General features: G+C 34.8%; 1 pseudogene across 1 annotated transcript; it reads right to left on the bottom strand.

The window, feature by feature from the left end:
* Nucleotides 1-5,431: 5,431 nt before the first annotated feature.
* LOC143569286 (protein NUCLEAR FUSION DEFECTIVE 4-like) lies at nucleotides 5,432-7,742 on the bottom strand (annotated as a pseudogene). The gene is made up of 2 exons (XR_013141710.1): nucleotides 7,308-7,742; nucleotides 5,432-6,816 (listed from the first exon to the last, which is right to left on the bottom strand). The product of XR_013141710.1 is annotated as a protein NUCLEAR FUSION DEFECTIVE 4-like (transcript).
* Between the last annotated feature and the right edge of the window lie 4,949 nt (nucleotides 7,743-12,691).

Below are 12,691 nucleotides of genomic sequence, written 5' to 3'. Positions count from 1 at the left end.
CTTGTTTAATAAGATGCAAACCCTAGACTAGTCTCTATATATATGACGTTATGTACTTGTAATCCCTTGTCACTCAATAAAAAAATACCTAGTTGCCACCCGTGGATGTAGGTCAGTTTAGACCGAACCACGTTAAATCCTCGTGTTCGTTTATTGCTTTCGCATGTGTGTTCGGTTCATGTGTGCGTTTAATCCTAACAAGTATCACACTTTAAGGGTGCGTTTGGTTCACGGATTGCTTGAGAATTGGAATTGGAATTTAAAAGGAATTGGAATTTGAATTAGAGTGCAAGGGATTCCTTTGAAAATTATAATATGTTTGGTTATGCTTTTGTGAATGGAATTGGAATGAAAATAATACACGGAAAAGACAAGATTGCCCTTAAAACTAACCAATAAATACAAACCCTACCCCTCAAAAGTCATCCGTCTTTCTCATAGATGAAGCCGCCGGCAATCGTCCGTACATCACCAAATCTGAAATCAAAACTATCACCGGCTACCACCGACGACCAAAATCGATGAAGGAAACACAGGGGGTTGCGGACTTGCGGTAGTTCCGATCAGCGCAGAGAAGAACATGGTCAGATCTCGTTGGAAATTACGTTGGTGGTGTTTTGGTATTGTTGTCGGAAAAACATAACTTACATCTCGCCGGAAGTACGTTAGTGATGGTGACCGGAATTACGTTAGTGATGGTTGCCGGACAATAATGTTGGTGATGGTGGATCGACTAGGGTTATTTTGGTAATGTATTAAACATCCTGAAATTCCTACACTTTCCTTAGAAACATGGAAGGATTTTGAATTCTCCTAATTGAAGGATTTGATTGGAATTACTTTCAATTTCAATTCCTAGTTTTAGCCAACCAAACACAATAATGAATGGAATTTAAATTCCAATTCCCTCCAAATCCCACCAATTCCTTCCAACCAAACAGGCCATAAATAATTTGTAATAATTTTTTTATTAAGGATTAAGATATTAAAAGTAGCATATTGATTTCTATTTTCTTACTATAAACCGAGTTATATTTCAATTATTTCCGTTTTAAACATGGTTCTATTTGTTTATTCCGACGAAAATAAACTATGTTACCTTTGTAGTTTCATTTTTATCTTTAGTGTTGAATGGTTTTTCAAATCTTGCCGATTGGGTGGCTAGAGTAAGGGGCAGCCCAAAAGGAGGGACAATGTGGATGCTAGGCCAAGACATGATTTTCTCGACGGCTTAAAATTTATATATGTGTTTGGATCAAATACAAATAAAATTAACGTACTAATTGCGAGAATCAAGTAAAATAATTATATATACAAGTAGAGTAATTACATAATTAATCTATGATATGTAATTACATAATTACTATACTTTTATATATGTATATATATATATATATAATAACTTTACTTGATTCTCACAATTAGCATGTTAATTTATTTGTACGTTAACCTTCCCCCCCACACACATATATATATATTTAATAGCCAAACATTTATAAGCCATCGTCGTGATAAACTCATTATAATACAATAAATTTTACTGGTTGTTATGCATATTGCCTTAGGAAAAAAGTTAAAATACAGAGGGAGACAAAAATGAGAAGTGTGAGAAGGATTTTTTGTCATAAAAAAAAACCCTTGAAAAAATTCAAAAAAGAATAATAAAAAATCATAACTCAAAATATAAATAAAAAAATGAAAAAAAATAAAAAACCAAAATGTTTCCCCGTCATTCCCGTTAAAAAAAACGGCGAAAAGACACAATGCCGAAAATGTACAAGTAGCACAATGATAAATAAAAAAAGACACAATATGTCACAAAATATAACGCAATGTCGAACAAAATATAACACAATGTTGAGTAATAAAACACAATAACAAGAAAAAATACACAATATCAAGGAAAAAAGACACAATTAATGACGAAAACAAACAAAAAAACACGATGATAAATAAAATGATATTGGATTTTAATAATCCAAATTTTAGTCTATGCCCGGTATTAATCACAACTTAAGAAATTCCCTAGTTTAATCCCAACTTTCATCATATTGGCCTTCACCGAGCCTTTTCCTAACGCAGACTAACTCGGTTTGTTTTAGGGCAAAAAATTGTCATTTCTCCAACTTGAGAGGGATATATAAACTTCAAAACTCACCACCACCGTCACCTCTGCCGCCTGCCGCCACCATCGTCGCTTCCATCATCACCTCTGTCGCCACCACCGCCGCCAACGTCACCTCCGCCGCCCCCACCACCGCCACTACCGTCACCTCTGCCGCCACCATCTCCTCCATGACACCACTGACGCCATCGTCACCTCTGTCACCATCACCGTAATCTCCGTGCAGATTATAGGTTTATGAAGTAAAGTTTGAAATTTATATCATTTTTATTATTAATTAATAGAGTAAAGTGTCAAAATCGTCCTTGAAGTTTGGTTGATTATACGAATTTAGTCCAAAAAGTTATTTTTGTGCGGTAGAACCATTGAGGTTTCTTACTTCTTGCCAATTACGTCCAAATTAACAACCTCGTTAATTTTTTTAACGGTAACTAAGGGGTAAAACGGTCCTTTTAATAGTAAAGAATTTAATTAAACAGAAATGTGGGTCCCACCTTCTTCTTCTCTAACCTTTCTATTCCTCCTCCACCACCACCACCATCTTAAACAGCCGTCACCGCCCACAGCCCCTTCTCACCTTTGATAACTCTAGCATCACTCAACTTGATTACTTCCTCCGTAAATGAGATCTGCAGAACCCGAAACCCATCTTCCCTTGATAATTTACGTTTTTCCGGCGACCCATTTGGGATTTTGTTTCCAATCGGCGCGCGCCACCATGTGGTTTCCGATTGACCAGGATTAGGACTCCCAAACCTCGCTGTCGCGGCCTGCCACCTCCGCCGCAACCATTTATTTCCGATCACAGCCCTAGATTATAAAACCCATCGCTTTTCCAATTTCAACCCTAGAGCACGGCGCCTCGTTTTACGATTTGGGTTTCAGATATGACTGGTCTTTTTCCGACGAGGAGATGGAGAGGGGGAGATAATGGGACGTATGTAGTGGTATTCCAGGTTTGTAAGGTCTGTTTTTGTGGACAGTTTGTGATATAATGGAGGGTGGTGACGGTGAAGGAGGAGGATGAGTGGTAGTGGAGGTTTCCGATTTGCTGTGATGAAAGTTGCAGATTGGAGGGGAGGGGTTGGGGTATTTTTTATTATTGTTATTTAATAATAATAACAATAATAATCTTTTATTCAAATAGTAAAGAGGGTAAAAAGACAAACATGCCCATGAGTTAACAATGAAAATTAACAGAGTTAGTAATTTGGATGTAATTGACATCAAATGTGAAACGTTAATGGTTCAGTTACAAAAAATAAAAATTTTGGACGAAAGTCTCATAATTGACCAAACCTCAGAGACGATTTTCGTACTTTACTCTAATTAAAATATATAGTAACGAAAAATAAATAAATAATAAATATTCTATAATATTTTATATATATATTAATTATAAATATATAAAATTGATTAATAAATGGTAAACGAGCTGACCCCGAGTCTGAAAAACCACTCATGAGCCAAGCTCGAGCTTTAGAAATAAAGATAGAAGCGAAACGAGCACAGGCTTGTCTCGGCTCATTTGCACCTTAGTTGGAGAGAAAAATAAACTTGGTTTATAATAAACAAAGTTTTTTAACCCCCATCAATTTTAAAGAAATGACAAATTTTGCCCAAAAACTAATTGGACTAGTCTTCGTTAGGAAAAGACTCAGCGGATACCTAAATGATTAAAGTTGGGATTAACATAGAAAATTTCTTAAGTTGAGATTAATACCGACCAATAGGCCAAAGTTTGTTTTTTTTTTTAATTAAATTTTGAGTTTTGATTTTTTTTTTAATTTTTCATTATTTTTTTAAGTGTTTTTTTTGCTACAAATCATTTTCATCCTTCTCATTTTCGTCGCCCTTTGTATAATAACCTAACTCTATTGCTATAACTTTATAGAATAACCTGACTCTATTGCTATAATAAAGTTTTTACCCCATCAACTTAAAAAAATGACATATTTTGACCAAAAACTAATTGGGATAGTCTTCGTTAGGTAAAGGCTTAGTGAAGAGCAAAATGATTAAAGTTGGGATTAACATAGGTAATTTCTTAAGTTGAAATTAATACCAACCAATAGGCCAAAGTTTGGATTATTAAAATCCAATATCCCTAAATAGAAAGACGCAATGATCTTTTTTCCTTAACATTTTTTTTAACGAGAAAGACAGTGCAAACATTTTATGTTTTTATTTTTTTTGTTTTTTTATTAAATTGAGTTATGATTGTTTTATTAATTTTCGCTGTTATTATTATTATTATTGCTATAAATCATTCTCATCCTTCTCATTTCCACCCCCTTTGTAGAATAACCTGACACTATTGCTATAAGTTTAATCGTCGTTTAAAAAAATAGTTTATATTATTTAGTTCGTTAGATTAAACAAGATATTTTTTCCAACTCGGTCAGGACACGTGAATTCTTAGGTTCAAGTCCCTCTAGGGATATACCAATACTCAAGACTATAGAAGTGGGAATTCCTACCAAGTTATCTATCTTTGTCAAGTCATTCTAATAGTCTATTCAGTGAGACTTTGGGATTTTTATATATTTTTCATTCCTAACCTTATGAACTACATATTTCCTTAAAATACAAATTTTTAATGCAAAATGTATAATTCTCTTTAAGTATGGTTTGGAGAAATATGTAATTTCAAAGTTTAGGAAAGAGAAATATATAAATGTCCCGAGTATTTTATATCAAGTGATATGTATTTATTAAATTTGCCTGGAAGAGAAGTAACAGCACCAATCAATTCAATAGAAGGCATTAAACTGACAGAGCAAGAAGAGAGGATATCCTTTATCCTGTTGCAGCTTTCATGAAGGCTTTCATTGAAGAATCGTCAATGGCTCTAGTCAGCGTTGGTGTACGTTCTTGGTTTGGTGATTACATCTCACCATAAATGAAACTTTAAAACAAATAGAAATTAAATTTAATAATTTATAAAATGACCGTCATTCCCGAAAAATGAGCACCTTAGTCAAGTGTTAATAAAATATCACCCATGCTCCATAACCAATACTAATAAACTATTAGACAGTAGATAAGATTCGGTGTCACAATAAAAGTTCTAAAACTTTAATTAATTTAAACTGTTTTATTATAAAGGCTTAAGTTGTCTTTAATACTTAAAGTTTTATCAAGCTTCAATAAACATAATGCTATTAAACTTATATAAGAAATATTATTATTTCTCAAGCTAAATATATATGTTACAAATGTGTTTTTGGCTAACTTCAGCCATTCTATAATTGACTAGTTGTGTAGTCTAGAGATGCATAAAACATCGTATACAAACATCATCAATTAAGTAACCCTTACACCACCACCACCACCACCCACCGCCATCTCCATCTCCATCTCCATCTCCGTCCTCTCGGCCTCATCCCGGAACTTCTTATATATATCACCCGCGTAAAACTTTCTAGTCCTAGCCACCAAAATAAGCGAAACAAACGTACCAAAAACAGTAACCGCGGTTATAATCAGAAATGCCACCTTGTAACACTCAACCCCGACACAATCTAAGGACTCACCGGGACGTCTAACGATCCCCAACGCCTCCATCTGCCTCTTCGCCTCGTTGTCGTATAAGTGTCCCACTACTCTCACGTTCAAAATATACAACCCTATAGGGCTAGCCACGGACCCAAAGTTATACAAAGTTGAGTAGTATTTCAAACCAAAAATCTCCGATATGATTGCGAAAAGCAATGGCCATTGCCCACCGAAGCAAAATCCGATGACAACCGAGGCAAAATAAAGCGAATTCTTGACCCCGAACGCAATCAAAATGTGGCCAACGCAAGATAGAATTAGGGTTAGGGTTAGCAACAAAGGCCGCGGAACTTTGTACTTTTTTAGAAGATGTTCGGACCCAAACCCGGCGGTTACACGCCCGAGGTAGTTCCATATGCTTACGAGCGATACGAAGGTGCTAATGCTCTTTTCAGGGTACCCGAGAGACTCACCGATTTGACCTAAGTTGTCAATCGCGGTCAAAGTGCCACCAACGCCGCAAATCGTGGCTAAAAATAAAGTCAACATGTCGACCGAGAAGAGTGCTTGGAGGATCGTGTAGTCCTCGCCTCTTTCCGGTGGTTGGAAGGCGGTTCAGAAGCATGACGGTTCTTTTTCTTGCTTTGGTGGCTAGGGTGGTGGTATGACACTGAGGGCTGAGGATGGAACGGGATTATCCGTCACCACTTTTATTGGTGACGGATCATCAATCAATAACCTTTTGTTTTTCCAACTATTGTACTCTTCTCTTATTACCACTGCTAGTGGTAAAAAGAGAAGAAAAAGAACCCCAATGGCACTGCCATCGTAGGCCCCTCGAGGAAAGTGGACAGTCTTTTCAACTATAATCATTATCATCAAGAACCCAGCGAGGCCGAGTGATATGTAGAGGAGGTCATAGAACACTTTGAGCTCGTTCGCTTGTCGTACGACCTTCATGATACGTATTGTGCGTACAAACACAATGGAAATAACCGCCAGGAGCCAACCGATGAGCAAAATGAGAGACGGTTTATCATCACCGTAGATTGCGAAATAAATTTGAGTGATGATGGCTCCACTTAGGCCGACGAATCCCTTCAGAAGTCCTAGCACGACCCCTCGACTCTCCGGGAAGTTTTTTACACATGTCACTAACGCCCCGGTGTTAGCAAAAGATTGCGAATTCGCTCCTGCACGCATACGCACAATATTAGTACCGATTGAAAACTCCATTTTTCATAGCGGTTTTTCTTTGAAAATGGATGACAATTGGACGGGTATTATAATCCAAGTCTTATATCCAACTCAATGCTAGTCGGATATACGTACTTATTAGTTTGCTAAAAATATCTGTTGGGATTTCAAATTACCAGTCTCTTGCTATTTAAATTAAATTTTTTATAACTTTATATTTAAGTAAATGAAAAATATAAAAACTAAAATTTAGTGAATTAGTAAATTATTATATTATCCAAAAAAGACAAACAAAAAAAAAGTTGTTTACTATGCTTTCATATAAAGATAAAAACAGATATGAGTATTACTTAATATCATACCCGTAAAAAATTTAGAATTAATCACATGCCCGAATACTCAAGCATCAGTTCCGAACTTTTGGGATTTTAATTGTAGTATTGAGTTCTCTACTATCAAGGAATATATATTTAGAAACGAATATTACCTATACAGATGTATAAACACATTTGCCAAACTGTTGGTTTGGCAATTCTTTTAGTAACACCCAACCAAATCATAAAATACCCAAAAAAGTTGAGTACTGATCCGATGGAGAGGACGAACCACGGCGGTGTAACCTCCGCGATAAGCCCCGAAAGCACTCCCACATTGCTGCCCACGTCTTGAAGAACGAGAGCAAGTTGAGGGTACTCTGGTCGTATCCCAGGGAAGTTTTGATCTCGGACGAGTAAAGGCCGAACATGTACGTGGCACCTGCGGCCGACATGATAAGGAACGAGGCAAACACCATGAACCACCGCCCGTTTAGGATTTGGACGGCTAAGTTGGCCATTTCTGGCCTGTTGCCGATGTTAGCCGTCACCATATTATCTAGGAGTAATAGTGGTCAACGTAGCAAGTTGTATGAAACAATTAAGATATGGTAGCTCTAGATTGGTGCGGTCCGGTTTCCAAACTATTAGTGGGGACAATTTATAGAAAAACGGAGTGTGTTTTTAAGAGTTGACTGGATATGAGGAGACTTTGTGACCTGTATGTATATTAGTAGGGTATACATAATTATAAATTCAGTTTTGGCGTCCTTAGAAAATGAATAATTAGATAATTGGTATATTATTGATATGCGTTAGGTTATAATAGGAAGTATAGTTTTTGTAGGAAGGATAAGAAGTAATCTTGTCCATAAATTTTGAACATGGAGGGTTGAGATTAGTTTTGGAGGAAAACAAGTGTGAACACAAGGGAAATGGTATAAAAGGAATAACACATTTGTTGACTTTCTCTCTTCATATGCAAGGCACATGTCAAATTCCCCCATCATTTTTAAACGTCCATAACTTTTATTTTACTACGTTTTTATTGAAAAACAAATTCACCATAATAACGAGTGTCTTTTTATCTTTAATATGAGTACCATATTGTAATATAAAAATTAAAAAAAAATTAGTGGGTTTTTTACAAATTGTGTTTTACAAAATTGTTGGGCAGTTAGACCTGCAATGCTATATGGAACAGATTGTTGGGCCATCAAGAAGGCACAGGTGCGGAAGATGGAGGTAGCATAAATGAGAATGCTAAGTTGGATGTGTGGGCACACAAGGCTAGACCGAATAGGAAACGTTGTGTTTCGCGAGAGATTAGGGGTGGCGAACATAGCAGACAAGATAAGAGAGTGGAGATTGTGATGGGTTGGACATGTAAAGAGAAGACAGTCGACGAATCCTGTTAGATCCGTAGAAAACATTACTATAGAGGGGAGGAGGGGTAGAGGACGACCGAAATTGACTTGGGATGAGAGGATTAGTCATGATTTGATAGACCTAAACCTCTCCGAGGACATGGTTGAGGATAGGAATTCGTTGAGAAGTAGAATTAAAGTTAAGGATTTTTAGAGAGAATTGAATATCTTAGGGCTTAGACTTGACTTATTTAGGTCACATACCATAATGGTATTTCCCTTACATATATTATTATTATTATTATTATTATAATTATTATTAGCTTTTATATAGCTATTAAACTGTGACCTTATTATTAATATTATTATAATTAGTAGTAGTTTTTATATAACTGTTAAACTTTGATTTCCTTTATTTTGCTTCATACACATGTATTTAGAGCCGAGGGTCTCTCTGGAAGCCACCTCTTTATTCCTTTGGATAGAGGTACGGTATGCCTACATCCCACCCTCCCCAAACCCTACCTATAGCTTTGCTGTCGGTGGGATTTTACTGGGTATGATTGATTGATTGATTGATTGATTGGGTTTTACAAAATTGTGCTATACAATAGTATTTTTCATTGTGTTTTTTTTAATTGTGTTTTTTCCATTGTATTTTTTACATTGTGTCATACAATTTTGTTTTTTATTGTGTTTTTATCCTTATGTTTTTTTATTGTGTTTTTTACATTGTGTTTTTCATTATGTTTTTTCGAACGGCGATGTGGTGGCGGTGGGTGACGGTTGTTGTGGCGGTGGGCGGTGGAGTGGTGGTGGTTGTAGGAGATGAGTGAAGATATAATTGGGTTTTATGTAAGTGAGTTTTAAGATTAAAATAAATGAGTTTTGATATTTAAATGTTAGACTAAAATACCCTTCTTCCTAGCCTTCTTAGGAAAATTAAACTTCTTATTTGAACATAACCCTTATTAATAGTTACTTTCTTGTATTTTAAATTTGTCGACTGATCGTAACATACAATTTATAGTTCGAAAAAAAAAGAACATATAATACAGGAATGTAGTGGATGGACTAGTATCTCATGTCATCTCTCTCTCATGCGGACAATTGCATCAATTTTCACACCCAAACATGTTGAAAATTTAAGTATTTCTCATTAAATATATATCCATATTATATTAGAATTATAATATAGTAGAAAACACAAGATGCAATGCTTATTAAAACACAATGTCACTAAGAAGGAAAAATATGATTTTACATAAATTTAAAAGTTAGAAGTAATTATGAGTATTAAAACACAAGATGCAATGCGTTAAACCAAATAGAATGTTTTAAATTTCACTCTCTTCAAATCTCTTAGAATTTAAGATTTTTTTTATCCCACGTCGGATCATATAACACCTTTTGATAAAAGAAATGACTATAAAAGCCGCTTTGTTTTTTGGGTAAAAATTCATCCATTTCATTTTTACTTTTACTTTTAATGCAAAGTTTGGACGAAAATGGCGAGGTGACCAAACTCAATATGTATAAAAAATTCCATAAACTAGAGTGTGGCCGGGCTTAAAAACTTTTTGGACGAAAATGGGTAAATTCACATTATGTATAAAAGTTTTCGGATGAAAATGCATAAATTTACACTACTAAGCGGAAAACTGGGGGGCGCCCCGGGCTACAATATACCTTTGGCCCTTGTTTACTTTGTTCCAAATTATTGAAGAAAGAAAAGTAGAGGTCTCACCTACTCTATAAAGACAAGATAAGCCCTTATAATAACTAATAAATTTTGTAACGTATACACTTATCCTTGGGCTAAATAAGTTTTATTTTAAGTCTTTGGCAATAATAAGTTATATTTTTGGCTCTTACGACAAAATAAGTTGTAAAGTCAGGCCAAAATGAGTCGAGTGAACCGTCTTAATTTTTAATTAAGTTGAGCTTCAGTTTAAGAGTTTTAATTTCAAGCCAATCCAAGCCAACTTAGTATGAAGTTTTCCGCAACATCATATGTGTGTGCACATGTGTTTGTGTGTTACGAATAAAAAGGTTAGGGAAGTGATTCCAACATTTGCATCAAGCCTGCTAATGATTTAGATTAAATATATGAGAGTTAAATTGCATGGTGTGTTTTAGTTAATAACTAACTTTTGATCTTTAAAAGGGTAAAATGGTTTTATGGTCGAGATTTAAACTCGATAATTCTTAGTATAAACTTTGAGCTAAAACACAGTAACAAACTAAAACACCGTAAAGAAAATATATTTTTTTTAAACAGCTATAAATTAAAGCACGGTAAATCATGTGATACGTTGATACCTAACTTAATGTTTATAAACTAAAATACATTAAACATTATTTATGAACTAAAACATAATATGTTATTATTATTATTATTTTTTTTTGTTTTTTGTCTTGAATATAACACAATATTTTGAACATGAACTAAGGTGATGTTTATTTTTTTACAAATGATCTTCCTGGCCTCTTTTGTCTGCAACGCGCAGACATTGCCCTCTGCAGACTGTTTGTTTTTTCGAAGACGTTTCATTAAAAAACGTCTGCGCGCCCTCTTCTTGGTGCAGACTTGGACCATAGTCTTCCAACCTCTTTTAAACTCATTATTTCCATCAGATATCAATTAAGTTAGTTTTTGTTAATTAAATTCTTGTTAATTGATTTGTTCAATTGAGTTGTTAATTGATTAGTTTTTTTTTGGGTTCAATTATAATTTTGCATAATTGTTCAAGTATTATTAGTTCTTAGTTGAAAAAAGTTTGTAGAAAGTTAAGGATTACAAAAAGTCAATAGAAAGTTTTTAGTTGAAAAATGTGTGTAGAAAGTTTAGGTTTATGTCATTGGCTTGTGAGTTGTTTTAAGCTCGAGTTTTGGCTCGTTAATTCATTATGTATGAACTATCTACTTTCGAAAACAATTGAAGAAACTTTTGAAGGAAAAAACATTCACGTGGAAAATTGTTAATGCAAGTTTTATAATTTGCTAGTTCAGAGGTATAAAATTTGGACTTATATGTTTTAATTGTTACTGGATAATTTGTGTTTTTGGTATAGAGCTTATATTGAAAGTTTTAGCAGTCTGTAGACGTTAAAAAACAAACAGTCTTCATCTTTCAGAGTGCAAAGGTTTGGTCCACCTCTTCTGCTACAGATGTCTGCAGACGTGGTCCGCAGACTGCAGACATTTTACCCCTGAAAAAACAAACATCACCTAAAACACAGTATATATGTTGGTTTTTTCTATTAATTCATCCTTTAATCATCATCATAACACAAAAGAACTAAATACACATCAATAACTAAAACACAAATTTTGTTGAACAACATGAACTAAATCACACATAGTTTTCGCATCTGAACGAAATTAATAATTAGACATGGAGGGGGAAGGGGTCTTTGCATATGATACAAACTGGACAAGGTGTTAAAGTTAGTATATGATCTTTGCCTTCATCCAAGTTCCAATCGACAATGGTTTTGTTTCTTCATATTTTGCTCAATAGTCATTGTCCCGATTTGTTTCCGTGGCCATCCAGGTATTATACCAACCTCGGTTTGTTTTATAAGACCATCCGTTATGGATCATTCTCCATCATTTATCATGTCTGCGCAATGTTAGCGCAACATCAACTTTTCCTCAATAATTCAACCTCATTACTCAACCAATCTTATTAGGGTTATTCAAAGTCGGATATCTGGACCTTTTGGGTAGTGGATTTCTGTCACACCCCAACCTAAGGCGGAAATGCCGGGGCGTGATCCCATTGCTCACAGCTCGAAGATACTATCATGATTATAAGTGACAATATCTAATTAATTATTTTATTCAAAGTATACACACATTATTCAATTTCAACAAACAATCTAAATACATGAATATAAGCTCAAATAATGATTATCTTAATTATATCCTAAGGTCTTGTCTACGTGTCCAAACTTCAATCTTCAATACAAGCAACCTGCATATGCGTAGAAAACAGAGTTTGTCAACATAAAGTTGAGTGTGAATATCACCAGTTTTGCATGTCAATATAATTAAGCATAGCGTAATAAATGCGTTAAATGAATCAAACCATGAGAAAATAAGTTGTTGATTAAACCTTTGCCAAGCGAATCGGGCGCCGGTAAATCAACCATGAGCAAATAATAATAAGACCGTTGCCAAGCGAA

The sequence above is a fragment of the Bidens hawaiensis genome, unplaced genomic scaffold (assembly GCF_021521415.1).
Source record: "Bidens hawaiensis isolate Kalapana, Puna unplaced genomic scaffold, B.hawaiensis_p1.1 tig00024444_1, whole genome shotgun sequence".
Classification (NCBI taxonomy): Eukaryota; Viridiplantae; Streptophyta; class Magnoliopsida; order Asterales; family Asteraceae; genus Bidens; species Bidens hawaiensis.
The sequence above is the reverse complement of the archived record's forward strand: the minus strand, read 5'-3'. Positions and strand labels throughout refer to the sequence as shown.